The sequence below is a fragment of the Emys orbicularis genome, chromosome 1, assembly GCF_028017835.1.
Source record: "Emys orbicularis isolate rEmyOrb1 chromosome 1, rEmyOrb1.hap1, whole genome shotgun sequence".
Classification (NCBI taxonomy): domain Eukaryota; kingdom Metazoa; phylum Chordata; order Testudines; family Emydidae; genus Emys; species Emys orbicularis.
In genome coordinates this window covers 275,520,317-275,536,735 of record NC_088683.1, presented here as the reverse complement: position 1 = coordinate 275,536,735, position 16,419 = coordinate 275,520,317, and positions in this window count along the sequence as shown.

The following is a 16,419-nucleotide window of genomic DNA, read 5'->3' as shown; positions in this document are numbered from 1 at the left end:
ATAATGTTTGATATGTAGTTTTTTCCTATTGCTTCAGTCCAACCTAAGAAAATGTTACTTACTTATTCACTCTGGGGTGGTGAGTTTAACTGTTTTTGATGGATGAGTAATGTTATTAGCTTTTTCATTGGATCATTATAGTTGAGATCAAGTGAGTTGCCTGAGCTAATACATATTCTTGACATTACTGCAAGGCTGATTTACTCATGCTTTTTTAATCATTGTAGATATACTAGTCCTCAAGTTGGGAGCTGAGCAATAAAGACTCATCTACTTCAAGTTCTTTTACAGTCACAACTGATAATTATGCAAGGTTCTTTTAATATGGTAAGTGTGGTTCTTACTTTAGGATTTCCAGTAGTAGCTAACTGTTAATGAATCATTTGATAATCAGCAATGATTTATAAACTGTAGCAAAGGAGCTTTTATGTCTGTATTATCCTCCTCTGGGGAAAGCTACCAATTCTTACATTTTTAAAACAAAACTTTAGACTGATGCCTTTAGTAATAATCAGCCATCTAGAACAAACTGCCGGAACTAGCTGAAATAGCCTGGGCTATCATGACATGCTCATCTTTTTGTCATGATTCTGGATTCCAGCATTTTCCTTAATTAAATTGCATTGCTAGCACAGCTGCAAAATAGACATGACTTTGTAACCCAGTGCTGAGTGTGTTATAGATTCCCTTCTGTGCCTGACCTACAGAAGATATGAATATCTCGCAGCCCCGGCTAGAGAGCATTGGCCCTTTAGATCAAGTTGTAGCAGCTCAAGCAGTTTACAATTCAGTCACTGCTTCTGGCGAAAATGGCAGCTTTCACGTAGTGGGAGATCATCCAGGACTTCAACTCTTGTAGGTCTTACATGCCCAGGATGAGTTTCCCATGATTACAGAAAGTGTATAAGCCATAGGTCAGTGTGTGTTGTTTTCCCCCATTCTGTGCCCAATCCACAGAGGATGTGAGACTGCTACCACCCTAGCCAGCACTGACAAAATGGGGAATAAGGAGGGACAATTGTACTAGGGCCAAAAACAACTCTGTCTATATAAATACAATGAAATGGGAGGGGGTAGGGCCCCAGTGAAAGTAATGTACCAGGGCCCCAAATTTCTCTCAATGGGCCTGGCCCCAGGAATAAAGCCTGTTTTTTATTTCTATAGCTGTTTATGCTTTTAGCTGTGAATGTTCTCAGTTCAATCCCTGGTGTGTGAGACAAGATGGTGGCCATAATAAGTTATGATTTATTGATTTATTTAGTGAGAGAAGTATGCTTTTTTGGAAGATCATATGCAGGAATGGTCAGAAAATGGTAAATATTTTCAAGAAAGAAAAATAAACATGGGGTGGAGGGTTCCAAAAAGGCCATTTAAAATACATACACACACACACCACTAGATGAAAAAAAGTTCACCCAGGTCTAACCAGGAACGTTGTGGTCCTCTATGCAGTCAAAAGAAAGGTGTGTTCAGGGCTGTAATCCACAGAAACATGCTACTAAACGGTCTATGTATACTAATGGATATCATGTTAGCCAGTCATAAGAAAATATTGTTCTTAGTGACCGTAGTAACGATCAGAAACACCCAATAGAAGATTTTCTTTAATCTGTGGCTTTTGGGGAAGAATATATAACACACTACATTTCTGTATTTTCTATATATATATTTATATATAGAAAACAAATGCACAGTGATGCTGCCTAATTGTTAAGCACACAATGATCTTTTCTTTCTCTGGTAATCTGCAATGGTTTCCTATTAATGTATGGGTAGAATCTAAGTTTTAACTTATAAAGCCATACAAATTTATCTGAGGGACTTCTTTTCCTCCCAACATAGAAGAAGCACCACAGTTATGATCAGTAGTAGAGCTCAAGCTTGAACATCCCCAATTGAAATTGTGGAGGCTTGCAGGCAGTGCATTGACTTATAAGAACTTCTCAGCTCTAGAACTTTCTCTCTCTCGTACACAATTACTTATTGCTGAAATTAGTACAAAGATAAATATGATTGTGAATGGATGATGAAGTGGGCTGCAATAATTGATGAATACTGTATATTGACCTTGTTATTGGCATGTGTGCTGTATAAATACATGTGTTTAATAGAAAACTGCAAGGAAAATCAAAGTGGAAGAAAACAATGGCTTAGCATAAACCACCCCTCAGTAAATATTAAAGGTTGATAAGAGAATGCCTCAACCATTAGCTGTGAAGACTCTTCCTCTTGGCTCTGGCCAATTTACAGAACTGGTTTTGACAAGCTGAGCCAAAGTTCAGGAACTGAGAAGAACAAAGGAATGCTAGCTCTGTTAAAAGGATCTCTCTCTCAAGAGAGGAAGTAGTTGTTCGGAGGGACCACACTTGTCTGCTGGAGTATCTGAAGAATTTAGGCCTGCCTAGCTTACCATCAGGGGATAGTAAGACTTTTGATAAGGTAAACATGCATGTACACTGTTGTTTTACAACCGCATTTCTCCAAATGCTTTGTTCCTACAATAAACAATACTGGTTTTAAGAAGGCTGTTCGGTCGCTATATTCACCACTGGTTACAGACTCTTGAACCCAGTCACCCCTGCTGGGTAAACCTTGTTGATGTCCAAGTTATTGTAGCCTACTCTAAGGCTAGGAAAACTGATTCCACCCCAGGAGAGGAAAAGTCACAAAGCCTGACACCTTTGGGGGTGCACTAATAGACTAGGAAAGAGACAACGGTGCAGTTAGCCCTGTAAACATGACACACCCTATAAACAAAGTTTGAGAATTCTTGATCTATAGGAGATGACTCAGTCAGTAAAGTCTTTTAGAATTTAGAGAAACGTACCAAATTAAATGTCATTTTTACAAGGTTTGTACCCTTTTTTCATGTCTGAACATTTAAATCTCACAGGGTACTAAATGTTCCTTTTCTTTTAAAAAGTGAAATGTAGCTCTTTAATGAAACTGTCAGACTTTTATTTTGGTCTGACAGGACAGTTACATCATTAACTGCACCAAAAAAGCTTTTATAGTCACTAAATCTGATTCTGAGTTGTTACTTGTTCGCTAGCTGCCTCCAGCTACCTTAGGCACATTTCTGCACTTTGCCACTTCATTCATTAACAACAAATCCTTGTTTCTGTAAAAAGAAAAACACTCATCATTTAAATGTGCCCTTGCTATCACTTTCAGAACAGCACAAGCCAAAAGTTTTCATAGATTATAAAGCAAGAAGGTCCATTGTGATCATCTAGTCTAACCACATAACACAAGCCATAGAACTTCCCCAAATGAATTCCTGTTTGAACTAGAGTAAGTGTTTTAGAAGAAACATCCACTCTTGATTTAAAAATTTTCACTGATAGAGAATAAAACAGAGACCATGATAAATTGTTCCTCAAAATTGTGCCTCATTTCTGGTTTAAATGTGCTAGCTTTGACTTCCAGCTACTGGATCTGTTGTATCTTTCTCTGCTAGATTAAAGAGCCCTCTATTATAAAAATGTCTGTCCCCATGAATGTATTTATAGACTCTGATCTAGCCACCCCTTATCCTTCCTTTGATAATCTAAATAGATGGAGCTCGTTGAATCCAGCACTATAAAGCATGTTATCCAATCCTTTAAACATTCTCATGGCTCTCTTCTGAACACTCTTCAATTTATCAACATTCTTCTTGAAGTGTAGACATGAGAACTGAATACAGTATTCCAGTAATGGTCACATCAGCACCAAATCCATAGTAATATCACCTCTCTAATCCTACTCTAAATCCCCATTTAATATTTTCAAGGACCACGTTATCCCTTTTAGCCACAACCTCATGCAGGGAGCTCATTTTCAGCTGATTATCCATCATGACCCAAAGTCTTTTTCAGAGTCGCTACTTCCAGTATAGGCAACCATCCTGTAAGTATGGCCTACATTTTTTGTTCCTAGATGTATGGCCTTACATTTGAAAGGCATATTGTTTGCTGGTGCCCAGATTTCCATGTCTTAACTTCTTGAAAATAATTCTTTTCCAGCTGAAATTTTCCATGGTTGATTTCAGACCAGAGTTAGAGTCTGAGAGTTTGAGCTAAATTCATTCACCCATATTTGAATTAGGAAAAGATAAAAAAAAAAAAATTATAATTATTTTATAAATAAATAATTAAGAACTTTTTGCTTTCACATATCTCAATTACTGTTAACCATTACATTCTAAAATGCAATTTATGGGTGTTATTCTTTACTAAGGACAACTGCTTGCCACTTCATTTCCTCCATATATCTACCTATCTAGACAGAGAGATTAGATAGTGTAGATAATATCTGTCTCTGCTACAAAATTTGAAAACGGTTAAACTGGTAACCACCAAATTATTACCATACATACATGAAATCAAGTTTTTACATGCTTTTAAGACTCTTGATTCTAGGGTAACCCTGACATGCATCAGACGAAGTGGGTATTCACCCATGAAAGCTCATGCTCCAATACGTCTGTTAGTCTATAAGGTGCCACAGGACTCTTTGCTGCTTTTACAGATCCATACTAACACGGCTACCCCTCTGATACTTGGGTAACCCTGTTTCTATTGAAGACATGGGAAAAACTCCCACTAATTTCAGTGGGATCAGAGTTAGGCCACACAGCTCTTTGGAAAATTCTGCATATAATTCATTATAGTCCATCTGTATTACACTATTCAAGTGCATTTTATTGCATACTTTTTGGTAAATGACATTTAGGAACCTATGAAATCTATGCAATCAGAAATCTATGCAACATTACAAGAGCTACACAAGAGTGTCTAATGTTCTAGAAAGGATGGTCCCACTGGATGGGATTTTTAAAAGATCCTAATGGAGCTAAGTGCCCAGATCCCATTGAATTTACTTAGCTCCCTTTGGCTCCTATGAAAACCCCACCAATATTACATTATTGAATAAAAATATATGTTTAAGTAGTTAAACTATGGCTTTGCTCCTCCAAACTTGCACATACTAACTTTACACCCATGGGATCTGGTCCAAAGCTCATTGAAGTCACTAGGACTTCAATATGACTATTCATTAAGCAGAATCAAGGCCTAAATCTTAGTGTATTCAAAGAGCCATAGCATATTATCAAGTTTAAGTAAACTGTCCTTTCACTTTAATGAGGAGTTCTGCTTCAAAATAATGGCACAATATGGTTCCTGCAAGTGGACACAGTTAAGGTTATTAAAGAGACAAAGGTGGGTTAAGTAATATCTTTTATTGGACCAACTTCTGTTCATAAGAGAGACAAGCTCTGGAGCTTGCTCAGAGATCTTCTTCATGTCTGGGGCCTGGTCTACACTACGGGGTTAGGTCGAATTTAGCCGCGTTAGGACGATTTAAAAATGAATGCATCCACACAACCAACCCTGTTCCATCGACCTAAAGGGCTCTTAAAATCGACTTCTGTACTCCTCCCCGATGAGGGGAGTAGCGCTAAAATCGACCTTGCTGGGTCGAATTTGGGGTAGTGTGGACGCAAATTGACGGTATTGGCCTCTGGGAGCTGTCCCAAAGTGTTCCATTGTGCTCCATTGTGACTGCTCTGGACAGCACTTTGAACTCTGATGCACTAGTCAGGTACACAGGAAAAGCCCCGGTAATTTCATTTCCTGTTTGGTCAGCTTGGCAAACTCAGCAGCACTGGTGACCATGCAGTCCCCCCAGAATCGCAAACGAGCTCCAGCATGGACCGAAAGGGAGACACTGGATCTGATTGCTGTATGGGGAGAAGCATCTGTGCAGGCCGACCTCCAATCAAAAAGAAGAAATGCAAATATATTTTCCAAAATCTCACAGGGCATGTTGGACAGAGGCTACAACAGGGACATACAGCAGTGCCATGTGAAAGTTAAGGAGCTCAGGCAATCCTACCAAAAGACAAAGGAGGCAAACGGTCACTCTGGGTCAGAGCCCCATACATGCCGCTTCTATAATCAGTGGCATGGCATTCTCGGGGGGACCCTACCACTATCCCACCACTGTCTGTGGACACCTGCAAGGGGGGAGTCTCACGCAACAGGGAGGAGGATTTGGTGGATGAGGAAGAGGAGGAGGAGAATGTGCAGCAGGCAAGCGGTGAATCCGTTCTCCCCGGTAGCCAGGACCTTTTCATCACCCTGCGCCAATATCCTCCTATCATAAACAGATAGTTAAGGGTTAATACCTCTTTTACCTGTAAAGGGTTAAGAAGTTCACCTAGCCTTTGAAAATGTTTCAAAAGGAAGGAGGGAAGTTCCCTTTGTCTGGGTCGGTTTCAGTTTTGGCCGGAGTGGAAAAGATCAAGGAATCAGCTCTTATCAGAGTAGTGAGTATTAGAAAAGCAATAAATAGGTTTTGTTTATTTTCTTTTTGTAACTTGTCTTGTGCAATTAGGAGAATAATCACATTGGGTATTCTTTTGTGTCACTAAGTTTTGCCCAGGGGAACATCCTCTGTGTTTTGAATCTGTTGTCTGTGAGAGTAGCTGGTATGCTAATCTCTCCCAGAGGTTTGTCTTTCACCTTTCTTTTCTTTAATTAAAAGCCTTCTTTTAAAGAACCTGATTGATTTTTCCCTGTTTTTAAGATCCAAGGGGATTGGATCTGGACTCACCAGGAATTGGTGGGGGAAAGGAGGGGGGATGGTTAAATTCTCCTTGTGTTAAGATCCAAGGGTTTGGATCAGTGTTCACCAGAAAATTGGTGAAGAAGTCTCTCAAGGCTACCCAGGGAAAGGAGTTAGAACTTGGGAGTAGTGGCAGCAAGACCAGATCTAAGTTGGTAATTGAGCTTAGGGGTTCACATGCAGGTCCCCATATCTGTACTCTAAAGTTCAGAGTGGGGGTGAAACCTATGACACCTCCCAAGGCAGGATCCCCAACCCTGAAGCCAGAGAAGGCACCTCTGGTGAGTGCACATTTGTAACTACAGTATAGGGTTTAAAATCAATAGTGTTTAATGTTTGATTTGCCCTGAAGAACTGGAATGCATTCGCGGCCAGTACAGCTACTGGAAAGGTCTGTTCATATGTCTGGGGATGGAGCAGGAATCCTTCCAGGACAACTCCATGAAGCTCTCCTGGAGGTACTCTGAAAGCTTTTGCAGAAGGTTTCTGGGGAGGGCTGCCTTATTTTGTCCTCCACGGTAGGACACTTTACCACGCCAAGCCAGTAGCAAGTGTTCTGGAATCATTTTAGCACAAAGCATGGCAGCGAATGGTCCTGGGTTTTGGTCACATTCAAGCAACATTCGGTCTATATCTTTCTGTGTTAGCCTCAGTAGAGTGATATCATTCATGGTCACCTGGTTGAAAGAGGGGAATTTTTGTAAGGGAGCAGTAAAAGGACCCCGTTCATGCTGGGCTGTTTGTGCTTCGCTAAAAGGGATCATCCCAGAGAATAGCCACACGGCGGGGTGAGGGTAGGTGTGAGCTGCACATACACCCGAAAACTGCAGCCCCTCCTTTTAAATGTGAAACCCAACCCATTGCTTGCTCTGGGAAAGGAGGGCGCTGCACTTTGAAAACATTCCCACATGTTAAGAAGGCATAAGAAGCCAACCCTGCATACCAAAAGGCTTACCATGGCTGCATGGAAACTGAATTCTGTTGCCCAGCCGTGTGTGATGTGTCACCATATTGGCAGACCCTCAATATAAAGCAAAATGCGACCTTGTACCTAAAGCACATATGCTGTCTGCTGTGAATTGCTTGATTCACTGTGAAAGAATCTCCCTTATGTTCTCAGAAATGTATCATCTTAAATTTTACTCTCCCTTTTTATCTCCCCCCAGTTGCAAATGTTTCTACGCTCCCCCTATCATCTCCGTCCCTGAGGTTATCGCAGATTAGAAGGTGAAAAAATGCACTCGTGATGACATGTTTTCTGAGCTCATGCAGTCCTCCCGCACTGATAGGGCACAGCTTAATGCATGGAGGCATTCAGTGGCAGAGGCCAGGAAAGAATTAAGTGAGCAAGAAGAGTGGAGGCAGGACGTGATGCTCAGGCTAATGGGGGAGCAAACGGACATGATGAAGCGCCTGTTGGGGGAGAACGGACATGATGAAGCATCTGTTGGAACTGCAGGAAAGCCAACAAGAGCACAGACCCCCCACTGCATCCACTGTATAACTGCATGCCCTCCTCCCCAAGTTTCATATCCACCTCACCCAGATACCCAAGAATGCTGGGGAGGAGAGGGGGGAAGCTACGGGCATCCAGCCACTCCACTCCAGAGGATGGCCCAAGCAACAGAAGTCTGTCATTCAAACAGATTGATTTTTAGTGTGACTACAATAAACAATGTGGCCTTGTCCTTCCCTCTTCCCCCACCACACCTGGGCTACCTTGTCCGTTATCTCATTTTTTTTAATTAATAAAGAAAGAATACATGGTTTCAAAACAATAGTTACTTTATTTCAAAGTGGGGAGGGTGGTTGGCTTACAGGGAATTAAAATCAACAAAGGAGGTGGGTTTGCATCAAGGAGAAACACACACAACTGTCACACGGAAGCCTGGCCAATCATGAAACTGGTTTTCAAAGCCTCTCTGATGTGCAGCATGCCTTGCTGTGCTCTTCTCATCGCCCTGATGTCTGCCTGCTCAAAATCGGACGCCAGGCGATTTGCCTCAACCTCCTACCCCGCCATAAATGTCTCCCCCTTACTCTCAGATATTATGGAGCATACAGCAAGCAGCAATAACAATGGAAATGTTGGTTGCTCTGAGGTCTGATCTACTCAGCAAACAGCGCCAGCAAGCTTTTAAACATCCAAAGGCACATTCTATCACCATTCTGCACTTGCTCAGCCTATAGTTGATCTGCTTTTGACTACTGTCCAGGCTGCCTGTGTATGGCTTTATTAGCCATGGGAGCAAGGGGTAGGCTGGGTCCCCAAGGATAACTATTGGCATTTCAACATCCCCAACGGTAATTTTCTGGTCTGGGAAATAAGTCCCTTCTTGCAGCTGCTCGAACAGCACAGAGTTCCTAAATATGCAAGTGTCATGCACCTTTCCCGGCCATCCCACGTTGATGTCGGTAAAATGTCCCTTGTGATCCACCAGTGCTTGCAGCATCATTGAGAAGTACTCCTCGAGGTTTATGTACTGGTTGTCAAGGTGGTCCAGTGCCAAGATGAGTATATGAGTTCCGTCTATCACCCCACCACTGTTAGGGAACCCCATTACAGCAAAGCCATCCAGTATGACCTGCACATTTCCCAGTGTCACTACCCTTGATAACAGAATGTCAATGATTGCATTGGCTACTTGGATCACAGCAACTCCCACAGTAGACTTGCCCACTCCAAATTGATTCCCAACTGACCGGTAGCAGTCAGGTGTTGCAAGCTTCCACAGGACTATCGCCACTCGCTTCTCAACTGTCAGGGCAGCTCTCATCTTGGTATTCCTGTGTTTCAGGGCAGGGGAAAGCAACTCACAGAGTTCCAGGAAAGTGGCTTTATGCATGCGAAAGTTTGAATGTGAATCATCCCATACCTGCAACACTATCTGGTCCCACCAGTCTGTGCTTGTTTGCCTGGCCCAGAAACGGCATTCCACTGTATCAACCAGCCCCAGTGCTGCCATGACGTCCCAATTGCCACAGTCTGTGCTATCAGGAACGTCTGTATCCATGTCCTCATCAAAATCCTCCTCGTGCTGGTGTCTCTTAGCCCGGTTCTGCATATACTTCAGGATAGTGCGTGAGGTGTTTACAATGCTCACAACAGTGACAGTGAGCTGAGTGGGCTCCATGCTTGCTGTGGTATGGCATCTGCATGGGTAACCCAGGAAAAAAGGCGCAAAACAATTGTCTATCATTGCTTTCACAGAGGGAGGGGCAACTGACAACATGGACCCGAAACCACCCGCAACAATGTTTTTGCCCCATCAGGCATTGGGAGCTTTCCAATGGGCATTCCAATTTCTGAATTCCAATGGGCAGCGGAGACTGCGGGAACTGTGGGATAACTACCCACAGTGCACCGCTCTGTAAATCGATGCTAGCCATGGTAGTGAGGATGCACTCTGCTGACTTAATGAGCTTAGTGTGGACATACACAATCTACTGTATAAAATCGATTTCTAAAAATCGACTTCTATAAAATTGACCTAATTTCATAGTATAGACATACCCTGGGAAACTAACTCAGAGTGCCAAAGCTAAATACAAGGTGGAACAGATTATTTAGCATAAGTAGTTAACACATATTTCAAGGGACCATTCAAGGTGAAGTGGCCCATTAACACTCCTCCAGTTATAGGGAGCAAAGAAAGGGGAAGGGGTTGTTAGTAGGTTACAGATTTTTGTAATAAGCCATAAATCCAGTGTCTCTGTTCAGACCATGATTTTATGACATATGAATTTAAGCTCCAAGGCTCGTCTTTTGAAAGTGTTCTGCCAGTTCTCTTTGAGGATGAGGACTGATAGGTCAGAGTGATCACTTTGTGAAAAGTGTTGACCACAGGTGATAGGGCCTTTTTGTCTTTTATCATTTTCCTGTGTGAGTTCATTCGAGAGCACAGTGATTGTCTGGTTTCAGCTACATAGTTGTTATTGGGGCATTTAGTGCACTGGATGAGGCACACCACACATTGTGATAGGCATATTTAGGACCTATGAGAGCTCTGAAGAAGAGCTCTGTGTAAGCTCCAAAGCATGTCTCTCTCATCAACAGAATTTGATCCAATAAAAGTTATTATATCACCTACCTTGACTCTCTACTATCCAGGAACTGACACAGCTACAACAACATTGCATAGTTAAGGTTACACAGTCCACTTTAATTTTTGCATTGCCTGACTTCCCAGCATTTAACATGGTAACCTTAACCTTAATTGATGCATAGTTTTGTATTTTATTTTATTTTATTTAAAAAATAAAAGTGTGTACCAACTTCTCAGTTGACAATATCTTTAAAAAAACACAAACCTAAATATCTCTATGAAGCTGCAGTATGGTACTTGAGTTTTACCATTTCACAGAAAATATATTCAAAAGGTAAAAGAGCTTTTTAATTCACTAAGGTGGTTCAGCTAAAAATTGGTTTTGAGAAAAGTAATAATAAGAGTGCCAAACAATTAAAGTTAGTGACAGTTCATGCTGAATGGAATATTTAATGTCAAGAAGACAAATAACAGATGGCTAAAAATAAAGTAAAAATGCTGAGGATAGCCCTTAGGGAATATGTGACCAATCCAACTTCTATTGACTTAAATGGAAGATGGCTCAGCCCCTATTTGGGACATAGAGTAAACAAGGTATTTATTGTCTAAGTTCCTAGTTTCCTTAGATACACAGAACTTTTTTTCATTCATTTCAATTTTTGTGTTATTTTTAATATTTGATATGCATGAGTCGCATGAGCTCTCTGTCTCTCATTTAAACAGGAGAATTTTTTTAATTAGCCACCACTCTAGACAGCCTATTATTCTTTTAAAGCAACTGTTCCAATTAAAATTATATCATTAAAAAATCTGTACATGATGTACTGTATTATATTGAATAAGATACAAGAAAAATATTTACCACATTATTTATTTATATTTCCTTTGTTCTTGTATTTGACAACTTCTTTCCTAAAATAACAGCTTGGAATCTCACCCCTCTTTCTCACACAGCTAAATACCATTTAATAACTTGCCTACCCATGGTACAATCACACTTTCACTTGCACTGTAGAATACATTCAGAGACCTCCCAATAAATAGAATGCTTAAGTGCCCAATTAGAGCCCAGTGCACACTATAAATCTAGCTATGACAGGGATGGTTAATTGGTACAGTTAAGTATATCTATGTTGTAACTTTGTGTGGAATAGGATAACATGGTTATAGAGCAATAAATCATGGAATGCCCTAGGTCACCTTAAATATGTATGAAAAATGTGTATAAGCATGGTTAGAGGTATAAGGGCCTGAATCTCATTTACATTAAGTCCCCTTAGGACTTCCCTGGCAGTGCAAAAAGGCCTTAAGGTGGGCAGATATTACATTTACATTCACTTTAAAGCTGCTTTGCACTGCCAGAGTGGTGCTGTACATCCAAAATGTAAATGAGATTCAGTCCTGTAGTGTGGACAGTGGGAGAGGTTGGTCACCTCAAGGACAATCCTGTCTGAGACCCTAGATATATATTGAGGCAGCTAGCCCCTCCTGCCATTTGTGCATGACTACGTCACTGCACTACAATTGTTAGCATGCTAGCTCGATCAGAGGATATATATCCTCAGGATGGAAATTACACCTTCTAGCTTCAGCGTAGACATACTCTCAGTATCCAGAAATAGCACTAATTACAGCAATGGGGGATAGTGGTTGAGTAGCTTTGGGCTCTGAGTGAGGAGATAAAAGTCAGTCTATACAAAGCATGTAGAATTTTATTGTTTGTACTATAAGAAAACTTAGTGGGACAGTTTTCCAGGTAGCATTGGCCGGAGAGTTACTTCGAAAACAGAGTGTAAGAAGCACAAGGATAATAAATTGTACTTGACTCTCTGTGCCAGAAGATATTATCACTGAGATTGAGAACTTTAGGAGCCTGAGTCCCAGTAAATTTAAAACACACACACACACACACACACACACACACACACACACACACACACACACACACACCAAGTTGACATATTTCTGACTGGGATTTTTTTATAATTACATTTCTAAAAAATATTCAGCATCTCTATTATCCAGATAGCTGCCCAAATAAAACCTAAGGATACATTCATTGTGTATTATCTGTATCTTTCTGGAAAAATCACTTCATTGTTATACAGTATCATAAGAACCAATAGAATGTGTCCTATTGGAACACAAGAGAAATGTTTTAATCATCTAGAAGCCATTTCTGTAGTTTAAATCTTCCAGAGTTATGGTAATTTTTATCTTTAGAGGTGTGTGAAGCATTTGCTTCAAAAATGAAAAGTTTAATAAACTGTCCTGGTTATTTTTCAAGGCTTTCTTGAAAATGTATAGAATTTCTTATGGAAGCAAAAATGCTATTAAAATCAGAATGTGTTACACGATGTTAGTGTCTGCAAAAATTTAGCTGCTGTTTTATATTGTGTAGTTTTGAAATTTGAACTGGCTTGGCTGATACTGATCAGATACTTATAGTCAGTCAGATTATTGTTTCTTGTTTCCTGAGAGAAAGGATGTAGTTAAGTTGCTTTCTTTGAGCTTATGAAAGGGAATGCTCACCACTAGTGCCACCTAGTGGTCAGGCAGAGGTGTGGCAGGTTGTCTCCCTCCTCGTTCTCCCTTTTTCATTACAGTTTTTATCGTGTGGAGTCTGACCCTTCTTTTGTGCCTCAGCCCTCCAGTCGGGTCACACATTGCAGTCAATGCCTTTTGTGATATACAAAAGAAACTTCAATATCAGAGTAGTCTTTTTGTGCCTGCAAGGGCTTCAGGGCTTTTCTCCTTAGTTCAGGGACTGGGGGACTGGACACGTGAATATTCAGGGTCTTCCCCATCTGGATTCCCCACTGAAGTAAAGGCTCCTATTATAGTCCCATCTTTTGGAGTTGGTAGGGGAGCCTGGGCCTACCCTCTCACTGGGCTCCAATCCAGATCCCAATGGCAGACAGCTACGTTTTGCACCTTGGGGTGCTAAGCAGCTGCCTTCCTGGATCACTTCCTACCTAAATCCACACTTTCCCCCAGGAAGTAAATTAAAAAGCCAAAAATAAAGTTTCTTATCTTCACAAACAGTCACCAGTCTCTCCTTTGCAGGCTTTGTTAGGCCTGTGCGGCCTGGACTCAGGCAACACGAGCTCTGGACTGTACTTCCCCAGAGCAGAAGTCTGCTCACTTGCACTGTCCACCTCCTCTGAGAGGCTCTGCTTCCCTTTTTAAACTCCACCTCCAGCTTGTGCAGAGTTAGCATGTGTGACAGGTAGGGTCTTTTGGGACCAGAGCTGCTCTTTAATACCTTGTTCTCCAGTGTTGGGTTTGAAAACCCCATCACTGAGAAACAGTCCAAAACGTCCCGTTATAAGCTGATTGAAAACTTGTTATAGGCTAAATTAAAATCCCATGAAATTGATCAGTTTCACCCTTCAACTAACATAACATAATCATAAGCCCCCATGTAAGACAAAAAGGTGTGTGTGGACCCACCCAGGAGCTTTTGGCTGAATATTGTTTTGGGAAGTGGCGTGTGGGAGAGAAAACAGATTACACAGAAATGGAGAACAGACAAGAACAGAGAAAGAGGCAGAAAGTCTGTCGGTAGCCTGTGAGCACAGGGTGTCCCTGGGAAAAAACTAGAGAGAGAGCTTTTCGGGTATGACTAAAGATGCTTGAGGGATGTATGCTAAGAAATTGTTTCTTTTTGTTTTGGTTATGCCTCTGTTCAGAGGAGCAGGACTTTGCACACTCATTGCAAATAGACAAGATTGCATCAAAGAAAATATAAAACTCCATCTATTGTACTTCCCTCTAGAACATCCAGAAGGCCCAGAAATGTTACGAGCTGCTAAGGTCGAAAAGGGGCAACAGTCTTATTACTGACGTTGATAGCAGTTGGATTGGGCCTTATTATTCCAATTCTTTAGCAGGTACATGACCTCATTTTAACAGGCAGTCTCTCCAAAATCCTTTTTCCGGAGATTCCAAATAACATTTACAGGCAGTGCCAGTACCCTTCCTTGTGATCCTATGTAATAAACAATAGTAAACACAGCCCCATCATCCTACTCCCCTCTGCTTCACATCATCCAAAGCATGAGAACATAAGAACGGCCATACTTGGTCAGAACAATGGTCAATCTAGCCCAGCATCCTGTCTTTTGACAATGGCCAATGCCAGGTGCTTCAGAGGGAATGAACAGAACATGTCTTCATCAAGTGATTTATCCCGTTGCCCATTTTCATCTTCTGGCAGACAGAGGCTAGGGACACCATTCCTGCCCATCCTGGCTAATAGCCATTGATGGACCTATCCTCCATTAATTTATTTAGTTCTTTTTTGAACCCCATTATAGTCTTCGCCTTCACAACATCCTCTGGCAAAGAGTTTCACAGGTTGACTGTGCATTGTGTGAAAAAATACTTCCTTTGTTTGTTTTAAACCTGCTGCCTATTAATTTCATTTGGTGACCCCCTAGTTCTTGTGTTATGAGAAAGAGTAAATAACAATTCCTTATTTATTTTCTCCAGACCAGTAATGATTTCATAGACCTCTATCATGTCTACCTTTAGTTGTCTCTTTTCCAAGCTGAAAACCCAATATTATTAATCTCTCCTCATATGGAAACTGTTTCAGACCCCTAATAATTTTTGTTGCCCTCCTCTGTACCTTTTCCAATTCCAATCTATCTTTTTTGAGATGGAACAACCAGATCTACACATGCTATTCAAGATGTGAATGTACCATGGATTTATATAGAGGCAATATGATATTTTCTGCCTTATTATCTATCCCTTTCCTAATGAATCCCAACATTCTGTTCACTTTTTTGATTGCCACTGCACATTGAGTGGATGTTTTCAGAGAACTATGACTCCAAGATCTCCTTATTGAGTGGTACCAGCTAATTTAGACCCCATAGTTTTTTATGTATAGTTGGGACAATGTTTTCCAATGTGCATTACTTTGCATTGATCAACACTGAATTTCATCTCCAATTTTGTTGCTCAGTCACCCAGTTTTGTCAGATCCCTTTGTAACTCTTCACAGTCTGCTTTGCACTTAGCTATCTTCAGTAGTTTGTATCATCTGCAAATGTTGCCCCTTTTCCAGATCATTTATAAATACGTTGAACAGTACTGGTCCCAGTACAGATGCCTGGGAAACACCACTATTTACCTGTCTCCATTCTGAAAACTGACCATTTATTATTACCCTTTATTTCCTATATTTTAACCTGAACCATGAAAGAGACTTCCATCTTATCCTATGACAGCTTATTTTGCTTAAGAGCCTTAGGTGAGGGACCTTGTCAAAGGCTTTCTGGAAATCTAAGTACACTATATCCACTGGATCACCTTTGTTCATGCTCGTTGACCCCCTCAAAGAATTCTAGTAGATTAGTGAAGTATGATTTCCCTTTACAAAAACCATGTTGACTCCCCCCAAACAAATCAAGTTCATCTATGTGTCTGATAATTGTGTTCTTTACTATAGTTTCAAACAATTTGCCTGGTAGTGATGTTAGGCTTATTGGCCTGTAATTGCTGGGATCACCTCTGGAGCCCTTTTTAAAAAATGGTGTAACATTAGCTATCCTCCAGCCATCTGTTACAGCAGCTACAAATAGGTTACAAACCACAGTTATTAGTTCTGTAATTTCACATTTGAGTTCCTTCAGAACTCTTGGGTGAATACCATCGTGTCCTGGTAACTTGTTACTGTTTAATTTATCAATTTGTTCTAAAACCTCCTCTAATGACACCTCAATCTGAGACAGTTACTCAGATTTGTCAC